Genomic DNA, 22,450 nt, shown 5'->3' on the forward strand with positions numbered 1-22,450 from the left:
TCAAGCATCAACAAACAAAAAGCACAGAGAATAAAGGTATTTGACCCAAGGTAAGAACAATATTAAATACTGTGGTGTGGTCCCTGCCTTAGAACATTTTCCTTCAGAAAAAAATAACAAAGTGTTGAGCAAACTGGTGCCCTAAAACCAGGCAACTAGATCAGTGGTTTAGACGCTGAGGACCAGTCAGTCTGGACACAGTTAGGGACAAGTGTCTGTCTCAAGAAACAATAGTTTATAGAGCACTGCTTTTGCTACTAAGGTTATTCCTCTATGGTGTTGAATAGGGGATTTGTTTACATTGTTGGTGCAGCAAGTAGATGATGATTAAATCTGTGGCATTAAAACTTTCTTGTAGGGGCAAACTACTGAGCATCTGTGTGTGGCTGGGAAAAGCTCCTCCGGAGCCCTCCGCAAGACACACACTGCGCGCAGGGAGGTGATGCTTTCCGAGAGCGTCCGTCTCCTGGCCCTGTGCTGCTGCTCCAGGCACACTGTGTGCATGGATCATGTGCGTGGAAAAGTTCCTACGTGTGCAGGACCATCCCAGGGATAGCAGCTGGGGCTGGACTGTGGAACCGGGTAACTCCCGCAGCCTGTTTATGAGGACAGCTTGTGCCTATGGTGTTGGCTGGTGACCGGATAGGCTTTAGCACTGGCATTGTGGTCCTTGTGGCCATCATGTCTATGTGCTCCTTTGTCCCTTTTCCACAACTCATAGTAAAAAAAAAAAAAAAAAAAAAAAAATAAAAAATGTCCTGAGTCAGATGGTGACCAAATGTGTTACCACAAGCAGGCTATGGTCAGCTGAAGCAAAGCAAGGAGCAAAAACTTTCCTGGTCCTGAAAAGTATTGAAAAGGCCATGTGTACCATTGAAGATACCCTCTCAGTTAAATATGATTTGGTTTTTTATTTGGTGATTTTTTTTTATTTATTTTATTACTTTTAGTTTCATTACCAGTCAACCCTGTTTGGTGCTGTGCGGGATGATGACCAAGTCCTGAAGAAGGCAGGCAATATTTGACCACAAGATTAGCCACAATCGCAGGAACATGGGAAAAGGGGAGTTCCAAGTGGTTTGGGGCTGTGTTTGCAAGAGGTGAATCACCACTTGCATAGGTGTAGATGGGTAGATAGGCACTTGGAAACCCTGCATGCACATGGAAATGTGGGTAGTGCCTTTGCTTTATTGCTGTGTGCATGCTTGGGTAGCGCCTACAGCTCCTGTTGACAGTCAGGCGGTGTTGCACAAGCGGTCCTTTACAGGTGCACTGGAAGAAGGGTGTGCCACAGCGATTAGAGTCGGCTTTAACTTCTTGTTTTTCCATCACTGCTCATTGCACTGAGCAAAAAGCTACTTTGCTGTACCTGCTTGGGGTGGGTGAGGAGGGGGAGGGCATTCTGTTCGGTGAAAACTTTTGTCATTGCTTTAACTAAAGATCCTTTGCTTCAGGGGATGGTTGGGAGGAGAGATGCAGTGAGTCGATGAAGGAAAGTACTGGCAGATCTGTCAGCAAAGTTACCTAATTGCTTGGTGCACCTGTAGTAGGATTTGGGAAGTGATGGTAGCCTTCATGTAATTTGTTTTTGTTTTTTTTCCAGGATGCCTAGCAGCTGGTAATGTAGTCATCGCAGTGTTAGTTCAGTGACTGGTTGTAACTCTTGATTAATGATAAAGCGGGGAGGAGTGGACTTTGCAGAGAAAATAACGAGTAGGTCTCATTCTGGCCATCTCCAGCCTGTCTCTGAAACGCATGGGAGGATACAGGCACAGCCAGGATGTCACTTTGCGTGAATGCTGAGCAGTAGCAGGCTCAGATAACTTTAGGCCATATTTGATGTCAGGCTTTGAGGTGAAGGTTATGTGGACTTTTGCTGACTTGTTTTGGGAATGTTTTTGCTGGTGGCAAAAGCTTGCTTCCTGCCCCAGCATGCACTCAGGAGTTTCAGAAGTCCTGGGCTGTTTGGGTACTGGACAAAATCTGTACCGTGTACTAATGCTATTTAATAACATCCCTTGCTTTGAGCTGCCTCTTTAAAGATATAGTTGTTCCCCCTCTTTATTGGGGGGGGGGGGGGGGCGGGGAAGGCAACTGAATGAAAGTTATTTTGTTAGGGACAGGGGAAAGTTGAGCTATATGAAAGCAGATCAGGCAACCTGCTGACGGGGTTGCAGGGTAAAAGATGCTGTATGTTTGCATGCTGGTGGTTTCCAGCCCTCCACCTTGATGTAGTAACTGCAGATCCGCTGCAGCTACAAATGGCTTGTAACAGCACCCTGCGCTACCTTCTGCCTTTGCGAAAATGATTCTGTACATAAAGGAAACAAAATGCAAACACAGTTTAATTCTGAGCTTTGCCGCTGTGCACTCAGTGGTATTTGTGCAATGAACAGCATTGTAGCTTCAGCTGTGAAGTGTCCACGTACCCAGCCTGCCTTGCAAGAGCTCAGATGGATCAGAACAATGTGCCAACGTGCTTCATGACCACATGTGTTAATGCACCCAGAAACAAGCTGCGGGCCCTTTAGTACAGGGTGGGCCCAGAGGCTTCATTCAGAGGTTCATCAATAATCTGTGAAAATCACACAAGCCACCGCGCCGTGCCTCACTCATTGCCTGGTTTGCTGCCGGCATCGCTTCTGCCTTTCATGGACCACAGGGCAGGTGAGAAAACAAAGAGGAGGGACTGTGTGCAGGAAGGGTCATATGCGGAAGTTCCCAACCTGGATTTTAATAGAATTAACAGCTTATTTACAAGGGAAAGGGGAACACGTATGGCATTTTTCTAATAAGAACAGTGACATACTAGTCATTATAAAAGGCTTCTAGATAAGGCATAGCATCTCCTCTTGAGGCTTTTAAACAAACACATGTAAATACTGGTAAGCAGTTTCCAAGCTGATACTATCACACATCCTTACCATTGCAGTTTTGGTGCTGTCAATTTTCTTTTGAGCCCTTCAACATTGAACATGCAGATTGATCATAACGCTTAAGTGCTTTTCAAAATCCAAATAATACCTCTCAGCCCTGATGCTGGTATAGTGCTTTTCATCTGAGTGCTTTACAAAAAGAAGGTAAAATTAGGCTGCTAAGCTGCAATTTGGTACCATGTTTATTGACATAGAAGGTCAATACAGCGTAAAAGAGTATTTCAAACCAAACGATTTCTCCCTTATGCCATATCAATGCTATGAATAGAAATCAATACTCTCTGAAAGTATTTGAGCCTATTCAGTAAAAAACCCACACTCAGAAATCTTGGGGTAGCATTCTCTTCTACGTAAACTGTTCATGCTGAGTGCTCATCAAATACCTAAATTGCCTTATTTGTTGTCAGAGTTGATGGGTGATCTCTCTCTGTTGACTGTGTGCTGATAATGCTTTCTTAAATGAGGCTGCAGCTGGGAGTTCAATCGGACGGCGCGGTTCAAAAGTCACCCCAGTTGTAAACGGAACAGGTTTCACTGGAGTTATGTCATCTCTGCATAATGGGGTGTTAATGCTGAGAGCAGCAAGCACTACTTGTGAGATACAAGGCGTTGCTAGGACAGACTTTAGACATATCTGTTAAGTTTGAATGTGAATTTGGGAGGGAGATTTGGGAAAAGGGCTGACTTCGCTTTGGAGCATCTCTTCTGCTCTGCTGTGGATGGCACTCCTGCTCAAACACTGAGCCCCTCGCCTTCAACCTTCAGCTTCAGGGGCAAGGGAGGTAGGTAGGGTGTGCTTGAGTGGATCTCACATGTTTGGAGTCAGATGATGGCTCTGGGCAAACATGATCTGCACTGTACGAGTCTGCAGCTACCCGCCTAAATGCTTACTTGTTTGAGCTGTTGTGTAACTCACCCGTAATCTGAGCGCTGGGTTGCAGATTTTTGTTGCATCATTAGACCTTCTCTTTCATTACTGGTTTGGGACCATTATACAGATCTCCTAATTTATATAATTAAGTGCTGTGCAGCTCCAGTGACGTGTTGATTTGAGGAGTAAAGTGACTTAATGCCGTGGTTGCCCGGCTGGTGTCTGGCAGAGTCGGGCAGCCGCATGGCAGTGGATGGAAGCAGCCAGCTTTTGAAGAAAGCGGGGATGTCACTGCTGTGGAGAGGGTGGGTGGAGAGGCGATACCAGCCGGATTACAGAATGTGCTGGCAGTCATCTCTAAAGCCTTGGGCGGGTCGCTTCATTTTCTGGCCCTTTGTGTCCCCTCCCAGCATTTAGCTCTTTAACCTGTAAACATGGTGGCAAAGGGGTTCTTGCTGTGTTTCTCCATGGCGCTCGGCATGGAGGGACCTTGGCCTTGGCCAGAGCTGCAGTGGCAGACAGGAATACAGATTTGCACTTTGTATTTTATACCAAGATGATTCTTAACATGGAGGAGGGAGCTTGTATTAATGTGTCAGTGCATGTTACATGCTGGTATTTGGTTCCAACGTGTACATGTTCCCTTCCTTATCAAAAGATTTCTAAGTACAGTACAAGTTCTTTATTTTATTGATTGTTTTTTGAAACTGTGTGGAAATGAAGAAGAAAATCAGTTTTGTATGTGGGAAAAGTCAGATTAAATACGTGAATTGTGCAGGCTGCATGGCTGAGGTTGGGAGTGCCTTGCAACTGATGAAGGTTTTGACTTCATTTCTGTGGTGGTGGATCTCATGAGCCTGTTTAGCTCAATTGTACACGTGGGAATTGAGACAGAGGCCACAGTTGACTGGGACAGTTTTGAACAATGAAAGCATGGGGATAATGTCATAACCTTGAAGTCATGGCCTTGCTTTGAGCGGGGTGATGGAACAGATGACCTCCAAAGGGATCTTCCAACAGAAATTTTCGCATGATTCTTGTTTACAACCACTCTGCCTTTACTCAGGGTTGCATCCTGTTCTGGGGTGACATGTCTCCTTCCCAGGAAACGTTTAGCGTGCCCTGCTCATGAGCTGCACCCAGTATTTCAAAGAAGATAGGCCTGTTCTGTTAACCGGGGGACTGTGGTTAAGCAGTGTTTTCCTTTGTGTTGAGGCATTGTGTTCGTAGCTCTTGGTGTTGGCCATATTGAAGTAGTCCTTGGCTTCACAGTTTGTGCTTCCTCTGTTTCCTGGTCTTCTGGAGGGGATTTATTTTGGGTTTTGGCCCGTGCTAGCCAGAGGGCACAATTCATTCAGATTGTAACCTGAATGTCATGGTAGAGGAGAGACGGTTCCTATGGCTTTGCTCCCTGGATGGGAAGAGCAAGAAAACAAAAATAAACAAACAGAAAAAAAAAGGAGGGGAGAATGAGAAGAATCTGTTGCAGAATTAAAAGAGTTTGTGTTTTAGGAGTGGCTGGGGGCTTGAGATGTTACTGCAGCTTGCTGCTGTTTGCTTTATTTTTTAGCTAATCACTCTGATATTGTTCCCCAGTATCAAGGGGGATGCTGGTCTTGCCATGATGGTTCAATGAAGTGTTAATGCATTGCACAGATTTTAAACTCTCCAAGAATTAAGTTTTAATATCTCCTGCAGACAGTCAGCCATGATGGTCTTGCAGAAATAATTTGAAGTCCTTATCTCAATCCTGATGTGCTTTTACAAGACTGGAAAGAAGCAGTTGCTATTTGGGATTAATGCTGTGACATATTTCAAATGGACAAATTTCTGGACCAAGTCCTGCTTTTGTTATTAGTAAAAACTGTAATGGTGCACAAAAATACTGTTATACTTTCCAGGTTTTTTTTCTTCTGGTTTTAACCTTCAAAATATGTCGTATGCCTTTCAAGAGCACTTGTGGAGGACTCTGCTCTCAGAGGTAGGGGGGTTTTGCTGCTTTCAGTGACACCTTGTCTTCTCGTGGGGAAACAGGTTCCTGGGGGTTATTGCACAAGATGAGTTTATGGAGCTCAGGTTATCGTGAAGAGGCAAGGCAGAGATGCATAAAGCATCCCTGGTCTATTTGTTTCACTGCTTTGCAATTGCTGGTGGAAGTAAAAAGCAAACCCAAAATTTTTTTCATTTCTGTTCAGATCTCCAAGTTCTAGAGAAAAAGATTGTGTCTGTCCAGGGCTAGAGTGAGCATGGAAGCGCTCTTGGTTGGGTGCTTCCTTGCTTCCCTTTTCCACCGAAATGGGAATATTTCTATCTACAAGTTCAAGGCAACACTGTCAGAGAGTTTTAAGTTTCAAAAGTTACCTTAGTGTATATGAAAGAATTTTTGTCTCCCATCTCTTGGTAATCAGGATTAATGGGACTCCACTTAACATCTTAATGTTATCACTTGCTCTGCAGTGTGTACAATCGTGTGAAATATGGATATGTTTTACTTTCTATTGTTTTAGAATTCTTGGCTTTTCTTCATCCAGCATGCCAAATCAGATGCTGCCCTCTAAACAAAATCATTCGTTTACTTTCAGAGGAACCTTGTGTGTGCGTCAAAATGTAATGAGCTGCAATCTGCCCTCTGCTCTGCAGCTAAACATGTAGTGTGATGTGGCAGTTACTGGGTCCATGTTGCATTTATGCTTGTCCAAAGCAAAGCAGGTTTTAGGCAAATAATTTGTAATTCTTCTGTTTATATTGCCAACGCATGTACATCGGTTTGTCTCACTGAGTGCTGTAGCAGCTTGGATGCTGTTGCTCGTCTCTAGCTTTGGTGGGGACCTGCTTGACTTTCCCTTGAGGTCAACTGAGGGAAGAAGTTGCTGCTCTGAACGTGGCTTTGTAGCATGTGACTGTGGGAAATGCCTTGTCCGAGCGGAGTGTGTCCGGGCTCCCTTCCCTAAGGAATTAGGAAACATGGTTCAGACCACGGGACAAACTTCCGAGAAGGTCTTGTGAGCCAGTTTCTCTTAGGAGACGCTATAGGAGCATGAAAAGGATGTCCTGTAATGAAAATATCATGGTATATGAGTATAGGCTGTGTATTAAAGCAAAAGGTAACAGCAGCATGTAGTTGTACACGCAGTAATTTGGGAGATGAGGAGGAGAAGCAGTGTTTTCCTTGACATCATTTGATATGAAATTGTAAGGAGGTTTTATAGCCGGCAACAGCCAAAATTTGGAAATACTCCAGAGGTTGGTTTGGGTGCCGTAGCTGTGGGATTGGCTGTGTTTGGGTGTCTTGGCTATCAAAAGGTTACAAGGTTCCAGCTGTATCAAATAATCCCAAATAATCAGCAGTTCATCTCCTAGACCGTTAGTGCCCTGATCTTGGTGCTGTTTTTTGAATTTGTTGGAAGCTTCATGATGGCAATTGCAACCAGATGGTGAGATAACTCGTTTGATGTGTTAAAGCGATCAGCTGGCAGAGCAACAAAACATCCAACACTTCTCAGAAAAATAAAATGGGTTTGTGTTCAGGGGGAAAAAAAAAAAAAGGGCAAGCTTAAAGGAGTGGTTTCCTCTGTGCCGGGAGGTGTTTGGGAAGGGTGAGTGTTTGAGAAACCAGCAGAGCAACTGGAAACCATGAGATCCAAGTGTTGGGGCTCTACCAAACGTGTGTTTGAGAGCCCCAGCTGTTTGCTCCAAATTAGACTTTCAACACAGGATAACTCCTTTTTTTCCACTGTGTTAGTCCCCGCCATTCATTTAATTTAGAAATGTAGAGATTGGCTCCTCTGCCTGCAAAGGAGGCATCAGATGCAGATCACCTCTAAGCCATTGGGCTCTTTGGGAAAAGAATTTACCCATTACAGGAATTGCATGCATAATCCACAGGGTCAGTTACCTTGTCTTTTTAAAAGTCTAAACAGCTGTAATACAGACCTTAAACTTTCTTTCCCTCTCTCTTCCATAAGCATGTTTCAGTAATTCATCAGTGGCATGGGTAACTTCTGCTTCAGCTGTCTCAGTACGTAGGGAGCAAGACATGATCAGTCTGCCATCAAATAATCTTGTCCTAGCAAACAGGATGGGGTTTTTCCTCTTATTAAATCCAAGCATAATAGGTAGCGTAAAGGCAAGTGTCAAAAGGACTCTCCTTTACATTCTCATTTACTTTAGTGAGTACTGTGTGATATCGTGGCTATCGTGACTATAGGCCCTTTTGGGTACAGATGATCCAGAGTTATGGGTCAGAATACTGGAATGTTGGCATAGAAGTGGAGAAACTCGGTTGTTTTTTACAGCTTTCCTTATAAAAAACAGTGTATGTCATCATCTTCCTGTGATGACACAGAACAGTTTTTGGTTTGTAAAGCAGTATGACCTCACCCATGAAACATAGTTTTTAAACCATCTTTTAAAGATTCAGAAAAGAGGAGCTATGTCAGTGTTTACCTACACTTCGTAATGATTTCCCAGTAAAGGAAGAGGAGGAGAAGGAATCCACATGGGGAAATCTTTCTTCTGAAATGGGTGTGCTTAGGCACGCGGGAGTTATCCCATAGCAGTTTCACAGGAAGCAGAAATCAATTCTTTGGGGAATTGATTTTTTGACATGGACAGCCTTACTGATTGTGCAGGTTCTATATCTAAGACTTTTTAATATTCTTTGCTTCTTTCTGTAGCAATCTAAGAATTCCTACAGAATAAAAGCAAACAAATAAAAAAACAAAAAGCCCAGAGGAGGAATTTTTATGATCTTGTCTTACTGCTTTTTATTGCCAGGCCAGTTGATTTTCTCCGCTTGCTAATACTTTCCAAGTCATGAGCATCCAAGTGAGCTTTGCATGTGTGTCTCCATACACACACACCCTCATGCCTTGGTGTATATGATGAAAAACCTGCGGTGATTCACAGCATACTCCCTATTTACTTTACAGTGTTAGCTGTACCCGTGTTGCTTGTCGGTTCAAACGAATAGCAGTAAACTCTGCTTTCTCTGCCAAAATATTACAAGTATGGTATTAAAAGCAAAGTTATCAGTGTCTCACAAATGAATGAAACCACTGTGGTGGTGTAGTACATGCCTCGGAGAGAGCTGTTACTTGGAGATCAACACGAGGTGGCTGGTAGGAGCCTTGGGTTAATGCTGCTTGCTTAACGTAGTTAATAATTGCTTTATCAAACAGTAACCATCTTTTAAAATGTGGTCCCGAAAGTAATACTACAGGAATGCCGGAGGGAAGTTCCAGTCTGTTTGTTTGTGACTGTGAGGATGGTTTTTACTGGTTAATGAATTCAAAGAGGGTTTGTGTGCTCTTGACCGGGATTTAAGAGTTCAGGTAATTCTTCTTTCAGCTCCAGTAGTTTGCCATAAGAATATGTTCAGAGATATGTGACACTGCTATGAAGAAATTCATGCATAATCCTGATACTTTAGGAGGAACAAGAGGGCAAACTTCTTTTCTTTTTTCCAATTTGGTCTATGTTTAAATATGTATATTTGTAGTAAAATGCCTTTTAGCACGCAGTACCCTGTAGTGCCGTGCAAAACACTCTCCCCATTTCTCAGCAGGAACAACCAGCAGAATGGATGAGACTTTTAGCAATAAATCTTAAGAAAACATTGTGTAAAACCGACACTGAGGTGTTCAGGTGATGCTGTTTCTTGTGTAGATGAATGAGTGAGATTTGTTGTGCAATGAATTATTTTCCAGTGTTGTATGTTCCCCAGCTAATTCACACAAGACAATTGATTTCCCAGCCGGTAACTAGTTTTGCCATTGTTACTTCTGTGCTTGTAATTGCACTTTGAACTCATCAGGTTGGCTCAGGCTGTGAGATTCCCTGATTACGGATGCTTTCCCAACGGGGAGTGCGCAGGGGCAGAGTCTCCCCTATCTGGTAGAACAGGAGGAGGCAGTCGGCGTGTCGTGCTTGCGTTCGGTGATGTGTGTGTAGCCACAACCTTCCCTGGTGTGGTAACCAAATAATGGCCTAAGGTGCCCTGATGACTTTGATTTAGCTAATAAAATCTCCCACACAGCATTTAATAAGCTAAAGCCCAACCTGGGCTTTTTCTCCTTTTGACACTTAACCCGCTTTACCTGCTGTTTCCAGGTGTGCTCAGTAGACCAGATTCATCCCTGTGGATGAATCTACTGAGTAGATTTTGCTCCAGAGCCTGGGGAAAAGTGCAGGCAACCCAGAAGGGTTTTGGCAGAGACTTGCTGGTAGATTTAAGCCTTATCTGCTGGCCGTCACCTGCCATCATCTGCTTTTGGCACTTTTATTCCTTCTAAAATATTTACTGTAAGGGAGTTCACAAATAGTTGATGAAGTCTGTCTTGGAGGGGTTGTGTTTAAGATGGGTGTAAAGAACTTAAGGCCTACTTAGTGGTTTGGGATACGATGAGGGACAACAGATCAGCAGCTTTGGGGATAAACCAAATAGCAGGACAGTAGCAAATACAACTCAGCAGCACAATTATTCTTAGATGGTGCCGGATGCCCATGTGGCTCTATGGGTAGCCAGTGTGGTCGTTGCCCTGTGTCTGCGCTTGGAATCCTGGGGTAGGTCACAATGCAGGAACCAGCACACGCCGCCCAGATGGCTAGCAAGGTAGACGATGGTTTCCATCTCCCTCAGTGAAGGTTTTGCGATGCCAGCTTAGATGTTGGGACCCTCAGCAGCTGTGCTGTCCCTTGCACCTGATGATGACTCCTTCCCTCTCTTCCAGGAGCTGAGTGTCGTGACCTGCCTCGCTCCTCCCTGCTCGGTGTGAGAAGGACCTGAAGGATCTTGGAGCCACCTGTACTGCTTCATGCAGTTAAAGTAAGGTTAAATGTTTTGGCAGCTCTTTCAGGTACAAGCAAGGGTTGAGGCAAGGGGTTTGGGGGAATGGGTTTGCCCAGCTTACCTGCTTGACAGCAGGAAGGGATGCTGATATCAAAGCACGTGTTATAGGCAAATTCAACAAGTTATTTTGCCATAAAGTACAACTTCTTTGCAGTGGAAGCAAAAAATAAAAGGAAAAGGGGTGTGTGGCCTCAGGCCTTACATCAACCATATGCTTTGGTGTAAAATAGCACTTAATACTTAGAGCATCGACTGGTTTTCACTGTTATTTTAAGATATGACTTTCACATCCTCGGGGCAGGCATGTGGTTACAGCCTGAAGATTTCTGTGGAAGTTGGTCAGGATCAGAGCTCAGGTCCCACCAGCTGCTGGTTGGACATGCCTCCCAGTCAGCACGACAACCATCTGTCTGTCCTGGAGCGGTTGTGGCATTGAGGCTTCTGGGTTTGTTTTTCTATTAAGACCAGCTTCTCGGTGTGGTGAACCAGATCAGGGGATGGATCTGACCTAAAAGCGAATATATGGTTATTGCATTACTGACAGTAGCTGTTCTGACTCATGGAGTTACACCCATTCTCTCCAAAAAGACTTGAATTTGCAAAAACTGTTAGCCTGAAGCAAAGAAACTGCGAGAGTATTGCTTGGAAATGGGCGCTTGCCATGCTTGAGCTCTGTTGAGGGAGGGAGGGAGGAAAATCACCACAAGCTGTCTCTTTTCTCCTCCCACTGTCTCTAACCTGTTTACCTTCTGCAGTGGCTCACATTTTCCATGGTCTTGTCTGAGAAGACCAGTGCTTTGACAATACCGGGTCCAAATCATTTGGCGTTACTGAGCTGTGGCAACAGCTGGGTGGATTAATCATAAACTCCTGTTACTGTAGAGAGACAAGTACTTATTGTAATTATTTGGGTTTCCTTTTTTCAGTGGGTTGGGCAGGGGAATTATACCTATTTTCAGAGCTTGAGAAAAAAAAAAATGAAGTCTTTGGCAAAACTCTGAATGAAACCTGCTTTATCGGGAATGAATATGTGACTGGCTGAGAGCTGGTCTCCAGGTTCATCATGAACGTTGATGCTCATTAGCCAAATGTATGGGCCATGTTTAAAGGAGGAATGCATGACACCAGCTGCCGTGTAAGAGAAGCAATATGTGGCTTGATTTGACTGTAGTTTCTTAACTTGCTGCTAATTCCTGGAGTGCAGTGAGCTTGCAGCCAGCAGTTCTTGATGCTGAGGAAGGTGCCAGACCCTTCCTGGGGGTGACCAAGGGGATGACTTCTTCCTTGCATGGCAGCAGTGCAGAAATCTCCGGGGAGCCCTAACACAGGCAGTGAGAGCTTCTCACCTGACCTCCTGCCTGGGAACCAGCCTCTGCATCACGTCTGATTTCTGGGTGTGCCTCCTCTGATCTGGAAGAAAAAAAAAAAGCTAAACTGGAGTTTAGGAGCCGCATTCTCATACCCATTCCTTTTTTTGCCTGCTGGTCTAGTATTTCCATAATTGTGCTTACAATTATAATCTTTTCATTTCATTCATGCCGTGGTAACTGCTTAATGAACTTCATGTTAATGAGCTCTGTAACATTTAAAATAGCTGCATAACTTGGGGAAAAAAAACCACCAAACCCCAGTAATAAAGGGATGTATTTCCACTCCCCAAGCTTAATCCTGCGTTCTAACGTAATTGCAGAGAGTTGCCTGGCTGGCGAACAGCTGCACAGCGTGGGCTCTTGGTTCTGCATAGCTGCTTGTCCCCGAGCTGGGGTAATAAATGATTTACTGGGGAGGCTGGGACCTGTGGGCACTTAACCCGTTCGATTCCTGAGGGACTGGTCTGAAAGGCCACTTTGTAAAGGCAGTTGAAAGAAATGATTTCAGGTGCAAAGTGGAGTGTCTGTTTGCTAAGTTTGCTTTTTTTGGGTGTGAGCTTGAACCCAGGAAGTGGGGTTCTGGAAGTAGGTAGAATCTATGCTTATTTGGATTTTTATTATCTGATGCTTTAATTAATTAAAGAATCAGATTTGAGTAAGTTTTCTCTCTCGTCTGTTTTAGAGATGTAATACTTCTTGTTGCTTGGCGTTTTACTTTTTGTGTGGCATTCCCTGGATGTGTAATGTAATAACAGTGTCCTGGGAACAGAGCTGGCAGCTCTGATTTTTCCACCCTGGGGATGTGGTACCAAGTGACTCCATCATTGCACTCGCTGGGTGCATGATGTGCATTTTTTGAGACTGTCATGCCTTAGAAGGGATGCTCCAGTAAAAGGAGCGTATTCTGTGATTACCTAAGTAAAGTACTTGTTAGAGGAGAATATTTTTCCTGTAGTTTTGTGAGTTGAAAGAAAAAGAGCACTTAAGAAGAAACAATTCTTAATTTTTCAGTGGCAGATGTGGTTGTCCTGTGCCACAGTAAGTGGGGTTAACACAGGTTCTCCAGTAGGAAATCTGAAGTTTCTGATGAAGTTTTCTTCTGAAAAAAAATTCCAACCAGGCTTTCCCTGAGTAAGTCCGCGATGCCTAAAGCTGCAGAGTGGGAGCATTTGCAAAAGGGAGCCTAAAGGGAAAAGTGAGTCTGATGTGTTCTTCAGAGAGGAAAAGCACATTAAAATATCGTGTACAGAAGGTGCTCTGACCAAAATGAGAGCGGAGGCGTCTCTTGGATCTTGGTCTTGATGCCAGTTTTTCCAACCTCTACCTGTGGTTTTAGCAGTTAAGGTTGGTGCATGCATTTAGTAAAATATGCATTGTATAACTACCTGGTTTGCACATGCTAGGAAATATTTAATAATATTTGTCAGCATGAAGACGCGCATGATGCTTTGGGCCTCATTCATGATTTTCTCCTCCACACCTGCATTTTTGGGAAGGCAGTGCAAGCGCTGTGGCTTGCGGGGCACAGAGAGAAGCAGGACCTTATCTCGCCGCTCTGGGTTTGGGGGTTTTGTTTCTTCTTTGGAAACATCCTTGCTCAATGTAGTACCTAAAATAACGCAGCTCTGAGAGTCAGGGGAATAGCAAGGTGGAGAAAGCTGGTTTTAGAGCATATGTTATAGTCAAGAGTTGTTGGAGTCAATAGGTGGAGGTGTTGCGCTCTCCCACTGCCAGGCTGCAGGCATTTTGGTGCTGATGACAGCTGCCCATCGTGTTTATCCTTTTATATGTTTGGCTGAAATACTCTCCAAATTCTGTTCTTCCCTCCCCACCGTTCTTCACCTGGTGCGGAGGGTCCCGAGGCACTTTCAATCCCATATAATACACCTCTGCTGTCAAAGGTAACTAGCAACTATTAACTACCCAATGCTTCTGCTTTGGCTGCCCAGCTTGATACCCTGTGGGGTGGACCCCCAATCTGCAGAAAAATGTGGTTTTACTTGTCCTTTGAAAACTGGGGCTTTTCAAGAGGTTCCTTGTTAAGCTCCCAAAGTCAATAATCGCTCTTACAAACATGAGCTGGTTATCATTGAGAGCTTCCCCACAACTTACTGCCAAAACGTGTATGCAAACTACAAAGTGTATTGGAAGGTATAAACTGGATTTTAGTCATTTAAAGAGGCATGTAGAATGTCTGCTAAGGATTTCTGGAAGTTAACGTTTGAGCCTGAGATAAATGTCTCATGCATACGTGAAACAGCTGCTCCAGAACCTGTTGGAAGACTTAATTTGAGTATAAACATACGTGTGCTTTTGCGTACATGCTGCGCTTTAATCCAAGTCGACTGTTAGTTCTTAACTTTATTAGGATGTAGCTACTTGAACAGAAGATGTGGTCTGTGATTTTTATTTTATTATAGCAGCATGATAGCTCCTTTTGAAACATTGTTTGGATTTTACAAATTGGTATCTTAAATATTGTTTGCCATTAGTAATGTTTTAAAGGAAAAAAAATTGACAAGTGAGGGCAGGGTTAGATCTTATTACAAGTTAATTCGTTGGCAGTATGTGTGTATTATAAAATGGGAAATTAATCACCCTGTGTTGATGACCCTTGGACATTTACAAAAGGCTGGTCTTTATGTTGCACAAATAGATTCCGGACACAGGAAAGAGGCTTATGACAAGAGGATGAGATCAGTTTGTATAATTAGAGCTAGCTAATAATCCTTTTACTCTCTGTTTTTCCAACTTTTGCAGTATCTTTCTTTATTTGAAGTTGGGCATATGGAGTGATAGGCGCTGTGGGTTTTGCTTTGTGGGTTTGTTTTTTTTCTGTCTACTAATGGGTGAAGAGATGGGAGCAGGGAAACCAGATGTGCACGTTTGAGAGAGATTGCTGCCTTCCTCTGCCAGGCGTAGGTTCTATTAACCCTACACTGCTGCATCTCTTTCCAGGCTTTGGGTAGGAATTAAGCAATCCATTAAATGATTATTTTTTTTTTTGACAATTATGAGATTGAAATGTTGCAAAAAAAAAAAGAAACTCAGTCCTGAGGCTATGAGTATTTGGCCAGGTGTTTATCTCTGGAGTAAAGCAGTGCTGGTAGAGGTGGGTAAGGGACTTACTATAGCATGAAGAAGACTTAAGCTTATTTTTAAATTATTATTTACTATTAATTATTATTATCATTATTTTTATTATTTTTATTATTTTCTATTATTTTATATGCTAGCCTGTACCTTAGCTTTGTGTTAAGCTTCATTATTTTGGGAAAGATAATGGGATAAACTTGGGGAAGTGGCATGGATGACCCCGGAGCCGTGGTGGGTGCAGCCCCTGGGCAGCCCAGCTCCCAGCCCAGGAACAGCACTGGGCCAGTTCCTGCTGCCAGGAAGCTGAGCTACATTAAGCAAAGCGAGTTAATCTATATCCAGAGCATTTTATTAAATCATCAGTCAATTAAATCAGTGACGCTCTGTTAGCTTGTGTTCCAGCTAGGCTCCCGGCCCCTCTGCTGCGGTGTAACCTGCAAGTTGTTCAGCTGTAGCAACTCTTTGACTTCTGTTTGGTGGGCTTTTCTATGTGAAGGCCATGGTATTGAGCTTTCCAACACAGTTAAAAGAAAAAAAAGATGTGATTTTAGGCTGATTTTGCAATTTAATATGTTCTTTTTCAATTTTTTTTTTAGGGGGAGAAAGGTGTCATGAAGTTTTGTTTTTTTTCCTTGCTGTGAAAGCAATCTGCATGTGTCTGGTGCACCTTTGGAGGCGAGCAATGGTAGAGCCAGGCCAACACAAAACCTTTAAACCTCCTTTCCATTGCTCGCAGCCAAAAGAAACTCCTGTGTGTTTGTAATTGAATGGCAGCATATGGTTTTGTTTGCAGACAGGACACAGCTGGGAAGCAGTATCACCTGTGGAAATGCTGCCTAAGAGATTATTTTTTTTTCTTTTTGAGCAATGAATTTAGTGACAAAACATAACCTTTAGCAAGTAACATAAATTCAGATGACTGTACACAAATATCTGGGTTTTTTTTAGTTCTAAGCTCAGCTGTGATAGTAAACACAATGCTGCGATATGCTGGTAACTTGCTTGCTGCCACACGTTTGAAGCGTGGTTTCTCACTTCCTCCCCTCCTCTCCTTTCCATGGTGGATGGCTCTTGCTGGTGGTATCGCTTTCCTGTGTGTCTGCAAAATAACCCTGGGATGGGTTATTTCTCCTAATTCCTCCAGCCTCCTATTTCTGACCAGAATGTAAAATTAAGCATTCGTGTAGCTACAGGGAATGTCGTTCTGCATCTAGTCATATGATGCCTGGAAGGACGTGTGATCATCTTCTTTCTTAAGGTTTATATTGCAGTTACTCTATTTATACAAATTTCTCCATGCACATCGTTGAAGAACTGGGTTATGGGTTTGTTTCTCCTGACAAAGCTGTTTATAGCTTTTGACCTGGATTTTTTGTATTTCTTTTCACACGAATTTTAAGGAGGGGGCATTAAAACACCAATTAGAAAGCCCGTTCATTTTATGAATGGTGACTTCTGGAGTTCATTCAGCATGCGTGAAGCTTGTGGGACAAAGTGTGTGAAGAAACCTGTTTCTCACCCAGCATCACAGGATGAGAGTAAGTTATTGAAGATCTGAGCTTTGTAGGAAGACACCCAGGAAAAATGCCAAACAAGAAAGTATAAGTAATTAAAAAAACCTCTCAAGTCATTGTTTCTTTCCATTTTCAGACCTTTTTTCTACAGACAAAAAGGAAAAAAAAAACCCAAACCAAAACACCAAACCAAGAAGGACATTTTTTCGAATAATTGTATTATACTGAAAAAGTGGGACCGGTGGTGGGTAATACAATGCAGTAATGTCATATACCACTCATAAGAAACGGGGAGTATTCCAGCTCAGTAATTCCCTTGACACTAGGGGAGAACAATAAACTTGTGAAAGACGTTGCTATTTTAGTTCTCTTTGCATGAAATTTGTGGCTCCAGCAGGAATCCTTCTGTATATGGCCGGTTGGTCTGCTCTCCGGTCCCCCCACTTGCTGTTTCCCCATCTTTATTTATCTTGTATAGTTTAGAGCAGGAGCACTTTAGGTCCCGAAACTTAATCCTCCTGATGCTTCTAAGCACTTCATAAATTAACATTTTGTAAAACCAGAGCGTGGGGGAGCGCCCTTGAGGACACTGTGCTTTGTTGAATGAGAAGTGATGTGTTTTTGGAAGCTTCATTTTATTTTTGTAGTGCAGCTGTATAGAAGGAAGCAATGCAGCCCAGCCGAAGGGGGTGGATGTGTGCTCCCTGGAAATCCTTGGATTTCTTTAAACTCTTTTACAGCTTGTGGGTTGTTTGTCTAAAGGGTGAAGATCTGAGGATTGGCTATAATGCAGGTTCTCCCACTGTGGGTATATTTATTGGTGGCAATGTTACAGTACAAAAGAAAGTCTGTTTACAGCTTACTCTTAAAAATAACTAGCATAAGTAGTGCTTCTCTAATTTCTCTGGGATATGGAGTTTGGAATACCTGGTGGAGTGTTACTGCAGAGCCTTGATGTCAGAAAGTTTATCCCTTTCAAGGACTGAAGTCCTTACAAACCAGTGTTACAGAATGGTTTTGTACGAAGTAAATTCTGTTACATTTAAAAAGAGAAAAGAAAAGAAAAAAATCCTCCTTTGACTTTCAGCCCGGCGATGCTGTGATGTGGTCCTCCTTGCAGCTGGAAAGCCATCCTGCTTTCTCTGCTTTTCTGCTTATCTATTCGAATGCTTTCTATGCGATCCGTAACTTCATCAGATTCTTCGTGTGTTTTTTGGCTGTTCTTTCCTACCCACAACCACGAGCTCTTTATGGCTAAGATTGTTTTTTGTACAGCTGGGAGTGCATGGTTAAAACTTTGCAAATACAGGTCACTGTTTCTAAAATCAAATACTGAAATGAAAAAGATGATTGTCACTGAGATTCAAGTAAGATTCGGCAGAGCTTAAACTTGAAGTATATTTAAAACTGAAGTTTTCCTAAAAAAACCTTAAAACTGAACTTGAAAAGCTTGAAAAAACTGAAACAATTAAAATGGAAGTGTATTTAGTGCATAGGAGAGAGGGAAGGGGCTAGGTAGGCTTTCCCAGACATACCACATGGATTAATGTCCCTTGTTCTCCTGCTTGTTACAGCTCTGACCAGTTGTTGGAGCTGAGAGTGGTCGTACTTGTTTCTGTCCATCCTGTAGCTCTCCTTTCTGATTAAAAAAAAAAAAAAAGTCAAATCCCTAAACAGATGACTCTGAGACTAAGGTCTTGGGAATAGCATCGTGTTTTCTTTCTTACATACTCCTCGTATGGTCCGTGGAGCGAAGCAGCGAGGAGTGGATGCTGGGAAGCATCCAGAAGCTGGGTAGTGAAGCTGGCGTTTGATGTCAGCCTACAGCCAGCAAGAGCAAGCCTGAACGGGGCACGATGGAGAAAATCAAAAAGCCGTTTTATGCGGCATTCACAGGCCTTCGGGATTACTGCTTGTGTGCGGGCTGGGTAGATCTGGAGGACCATTGGCCTTGCTTTCAGATTTGTCCTCAAGATATATACTTTGCCTGGCATGCCTAGAAGAAATAAGCCAACTAATTAAGGTTAAATTAAATGGTAGCCAGGAGTAGGAGATGAAGAGGATTTATTGCTTAGGCACTTGGTGTTTGTATCCCTTCCCACTGCCTGTGCTTGTTTGTACACTCTTCAGGGCAGAAACTTTGTTTGCATTGACATTTTTACAGCACGTAACCAACGGAGCCCTAATCCTGGCTGAGGTTTTGGGAACCACAGTAATGCAAATAAATGTTCCCCCCCCCCCCCCCCCGCCCCCCTTTCTTTCCTTGTCAGATGTTACCATACCCAGAGAAATCAAGCACAGTTGTTTGTCCTCTTCCTTGAAATTTTGGGCAAAAAACCACTCAAGTTCTCTGGAAGAAACTTTAATACCATTCACACTATTAATTCTTTAATGCTTAACAGAGCAGAAAGGTATCCTTCCCATTTTGAGAAGGCTTCAGTAGCTTTCAGTTTTCCTGACCTATGCAGATCTTTGTAATGTCCAAAACCACTGTTACTTTTAAGAGCTTGAACCTGGACTTACATTTCATGTCCTAATTTCAAATATGCAAACGCAAGGGATTTCATTATTATCTTAAGGGGGAAAACCTAATACAATTCCAGAAACATTACAAGATAAGTGTCTGGATGGCTGTAGAACATGTGATAAAACTCCCAGACGCTGAAATTCAAGAGATTCAGCTATTTGCAAGAAATAATATGAATGTTTTGAAGTACAGGCAACTGCTACTGGAGCAGAGTCTGCGGGCTGCCACGAGGGTGCCCATAGCATGACATCTTGCGGTGGGTGGGAGCTGGGCAAGGGAGGTGGGATTGATATTTGTTGATTCTTGTTAGTTTGGCTTCCAAGGCAGTTCAGGTGCAGCCCTACTGATATCTCACTAGGGCCAGATACTCTCACTGCAGTCTACAATATCTGATAGAGTAAGTGCTACCTGCCCCAAAAGATAGAAATTGCTTTCTGGGGCTCAGAGCAGCCATCAACTTGAAGGATGTGCTCCTCTAATATAGGAGAAAACACAATTTACCTTTTCTTTTTCTCCCCCCTCCCCCCCCCCCCTTATTTTTACACTTAAAATGGTCTATCTTACTAATTGACTATGTTAGGGTCTTTATGAATCTTGGTTTGATTATGAACAGTATGGTACCTTTTCTTACTGTATTAAAGTCTTGGGTTTTTTTTAAAGTTTTTTTTCAGAGGCTGTTCCCTGCCTACCCACTGGTTGGAGAAGTTCACTTGTCTAGAAACCTAAATTTAGTCCTTTGCTGACGCAGAGTAGTCATTCAGGCTTATCTGTCACTCAGTTTTTCTCATATGTTTTTGCCAAAGCACTTCCTAACAAGATAAAATATCTTCCAAACCTGCTTGTCTCTTTGCAAACTGAGTTTGCATCCTTTGAAAAATCGGACTGACATGTGTATTATGAAATGAGTAATCATTTTAAGTTACTGATATATAAGGGCCAACTAGTAAGGTAAGGGGGGCGGGGGGGGGAATTTTCCTGGAGGAAGTATTTCCAGGATATCTGTTTTTTTTGTTCGACAGGACCAAGTGTTCACCAATGTCACCTTATTTCACTGCTGCTGCTGTGCACTTCTCTTGCCAAAAAACCCCAACAAAAACGTCATGAGTTTGAACTCATAGGCCTCCCCTTTTTTCCTTGGTGGGAAGTGTCAATATTTTCCTTTCCTTGCACATCAAGCATTTACTACTTTTGGACTCTGCCACTTGTGGCACTTTCATTTCAAACAGAACCAACTCTGCCTCAGAAAGAGGTTACCCAGGGGGATTTTTTAACGCTAACCCATCCTTTCCTGATCTGTTCATGTCTTTCTTCTCTCTCCCATTTCTCTCTCTACTCAGCTGCTATCAGGCATCTGCCAGGAAGGTGATGAAGCAGGACAAAATGATCTGCACTTCTGTCGAATGGCAAAGATCAGAGGAGGCCATTTCACTTGATTCCTTAAATTACAGGAACCTAAATACTCTGTTGAGGGCATGCTCTTCTGCAGCTGATATTTTGTACAGGTCTTGATACCTTCAGTGCAGCCTGTTTGAGCTGCGCAGCCCCGGAAAGCTCTTTTTACTGTTTTCCACCAGTGGCCTTAAAAGGAACATTCTTACTCATACTCATATTGTCTGCTCCATAAAAAAGGACTGATAAAAAACTTTATCAAAGGAGCTTAAGCAGTGTTTGCACATTCGGACTTCCAGATAAAATGTCTTGAGTGTATCAAGTGTAATGTGTACCATAACAGCTTCTCACTTTGGATAAACCCGGCAGAGTAGACCTTGTGATGGAGCACATGAACAGTGGTTTATTCTTTTTATAAAGGTGTGATGGGTGTTGGTGGCAGGTGCTAGAATGGCATCTTGTACAAAAAGCGTGAAAGCAGAGAGGGGGCTCACAGCTGATCAGTTCTATGGCATTGCAACCCAAATGTCCGATAAAGACGCGTTAGTTTTGGTGTAATATAGGTCCCTCCATAGCTTTGCTGAAAAGGGTAGGCTAAAGTGTGAGTGAAACAGTCTATAAGAAAGGAGGCAGAAGTTACAGCCTAGATACCTGATTCTCCTGTCAACACCGCTCAGCTTCTCAAGCCTACATCAGGGAGAGGAAAATACAACAGTCTAGATCCTGCTCCTGCTTCTGGGGGATTAGGTGCATGCCCCAGGCTTGCACTTAGGGCCTTCCTCCTTATTTCATGAGACTTTGGATGGGACTTTTTAGAAAGCCTTGGCTTGGTGACTGGGTGGAGCAGTGGTGAGGAGGGATGAGGCAGTGGTGAGAACACCCTACCGAGTGTGAGAAGCCGGCTGCTGCGCCATGGGTTTGCCGAAGCAAAGCAAACAGTGGCGGTTGAAATCCAGGTGTGACCTCCTGAGTGTGCGCTTGTTCATTCTGCTTTTTGAGTGAGCGTTCAGATCACAGAAGTTACGGTGTGTGATGGCACGAGTGACAATAGCATACCTGTGAACTGTGATAGGGAAGAGGTAAAGCTGTTAAAGGAGGGAGGAATATATTTGACTGCATTAGAATTCCTTTCCTCAGAGCAAACTGCTGAGAAACTGAAATAGGCAATAAAAATTAAAAAAAAAAACCTAATTATTTGGGAGCGGAGAGAAATTTGAGTAGAATATGTGTATTGCCTGTGGTGTCTTAGGCAAATACAAACCTGTCATGTTCTGTTTTCCTGAATTTTTCATGTGATATCCTTTAACTTGCACCTTATTCTATAGTGTAGAATGATGGCTAAATTTTGGGGATAAGGAGTAATCTTAATAGTTGATGTAAGTGCAAAAGTGTAGATTCTTTGTCTTTAAAGGTATATCATGCTTTTATCAGCAAAAAGAAAGGTTGTTTGATTACTTGTCAAGACTTGAAAAGATGTGGAGAGAAAATGATGCTTTATGTTAACTCCCTGTAAGCATTATCACCTGAGACACAACTGGTTTGATTCTGTATTGTAATATTTTTTTAAAAAAAATCTTATCCAAATACTACTAAATTGCTGCGTTAAGAACAGAGGTCTGAATTTTGCTTCCTGAGGGAATTGGTCCATTGCAATGACACTTTGTAAAATACAAATGTGAAGTGGGCTTAAAAGGGAGTTTTTCCAGCCATGGTTTAATTTCCGTAAGATAAGATAAAGACCGTTGGCTGGATAACGTTTTGGTACCCCTGTTCAAGATGCCCTGGTTCAGGGTAGGGGAAAGACACTCAGGTAGGTCATGAGGGAGACTGGCAGGGTTTGTGCAATTTTTTGGCTTTGTTTCTTTTTTCTTTTCTTTTTGAGCCCTCAGTAGGACTG

General features: G+C 43.0%; 1 protein-coding gene across 6 annotated transcripts in view; it reads left to right on the top strand.

Annotated features, from left to right (window-relative positions):
• Positions 1–22,450, top strand: part of LOC128914471 (A-kinase anchor protein 13-like) — a 115,523-nt gene that overhangs the window by 40,843 nt on the left and 52,230 nt on the right. For 5 of the 6 annotated variants that reach the window (XM_054213453.1, XM_054213449.1, XM_054213450.1 and 2 more), the window contains one exon: positions 10,539–10,633. The exons of the other annotated variant lie outside the window; for it this stretch is intronic. The gene's annotated coding sequence lies outside the window, so the exon portion shown is untranslated. The remainder of the gene's footprint in view (positions 1–10,538; positions 10,634–22,450) is intronic. 6 annotated transcript variants of the gene reach the window in all.

This window comes from Rissa tridactyla, chromosome 9, assembly GCF_028500815.1.
Source record: "Rissa tridactyla isolate bRisTri1 chromosome 9, bRisTri1.patW.cur.20221130, whole genome shotgun sequence".
In the NCBI taxonomy this organism is placed as follows: Eukaryota; Metazoa; Chordata; class Aves; order Charadriiformes; family Laridae; genus Rissa; species Rissa tridactyla.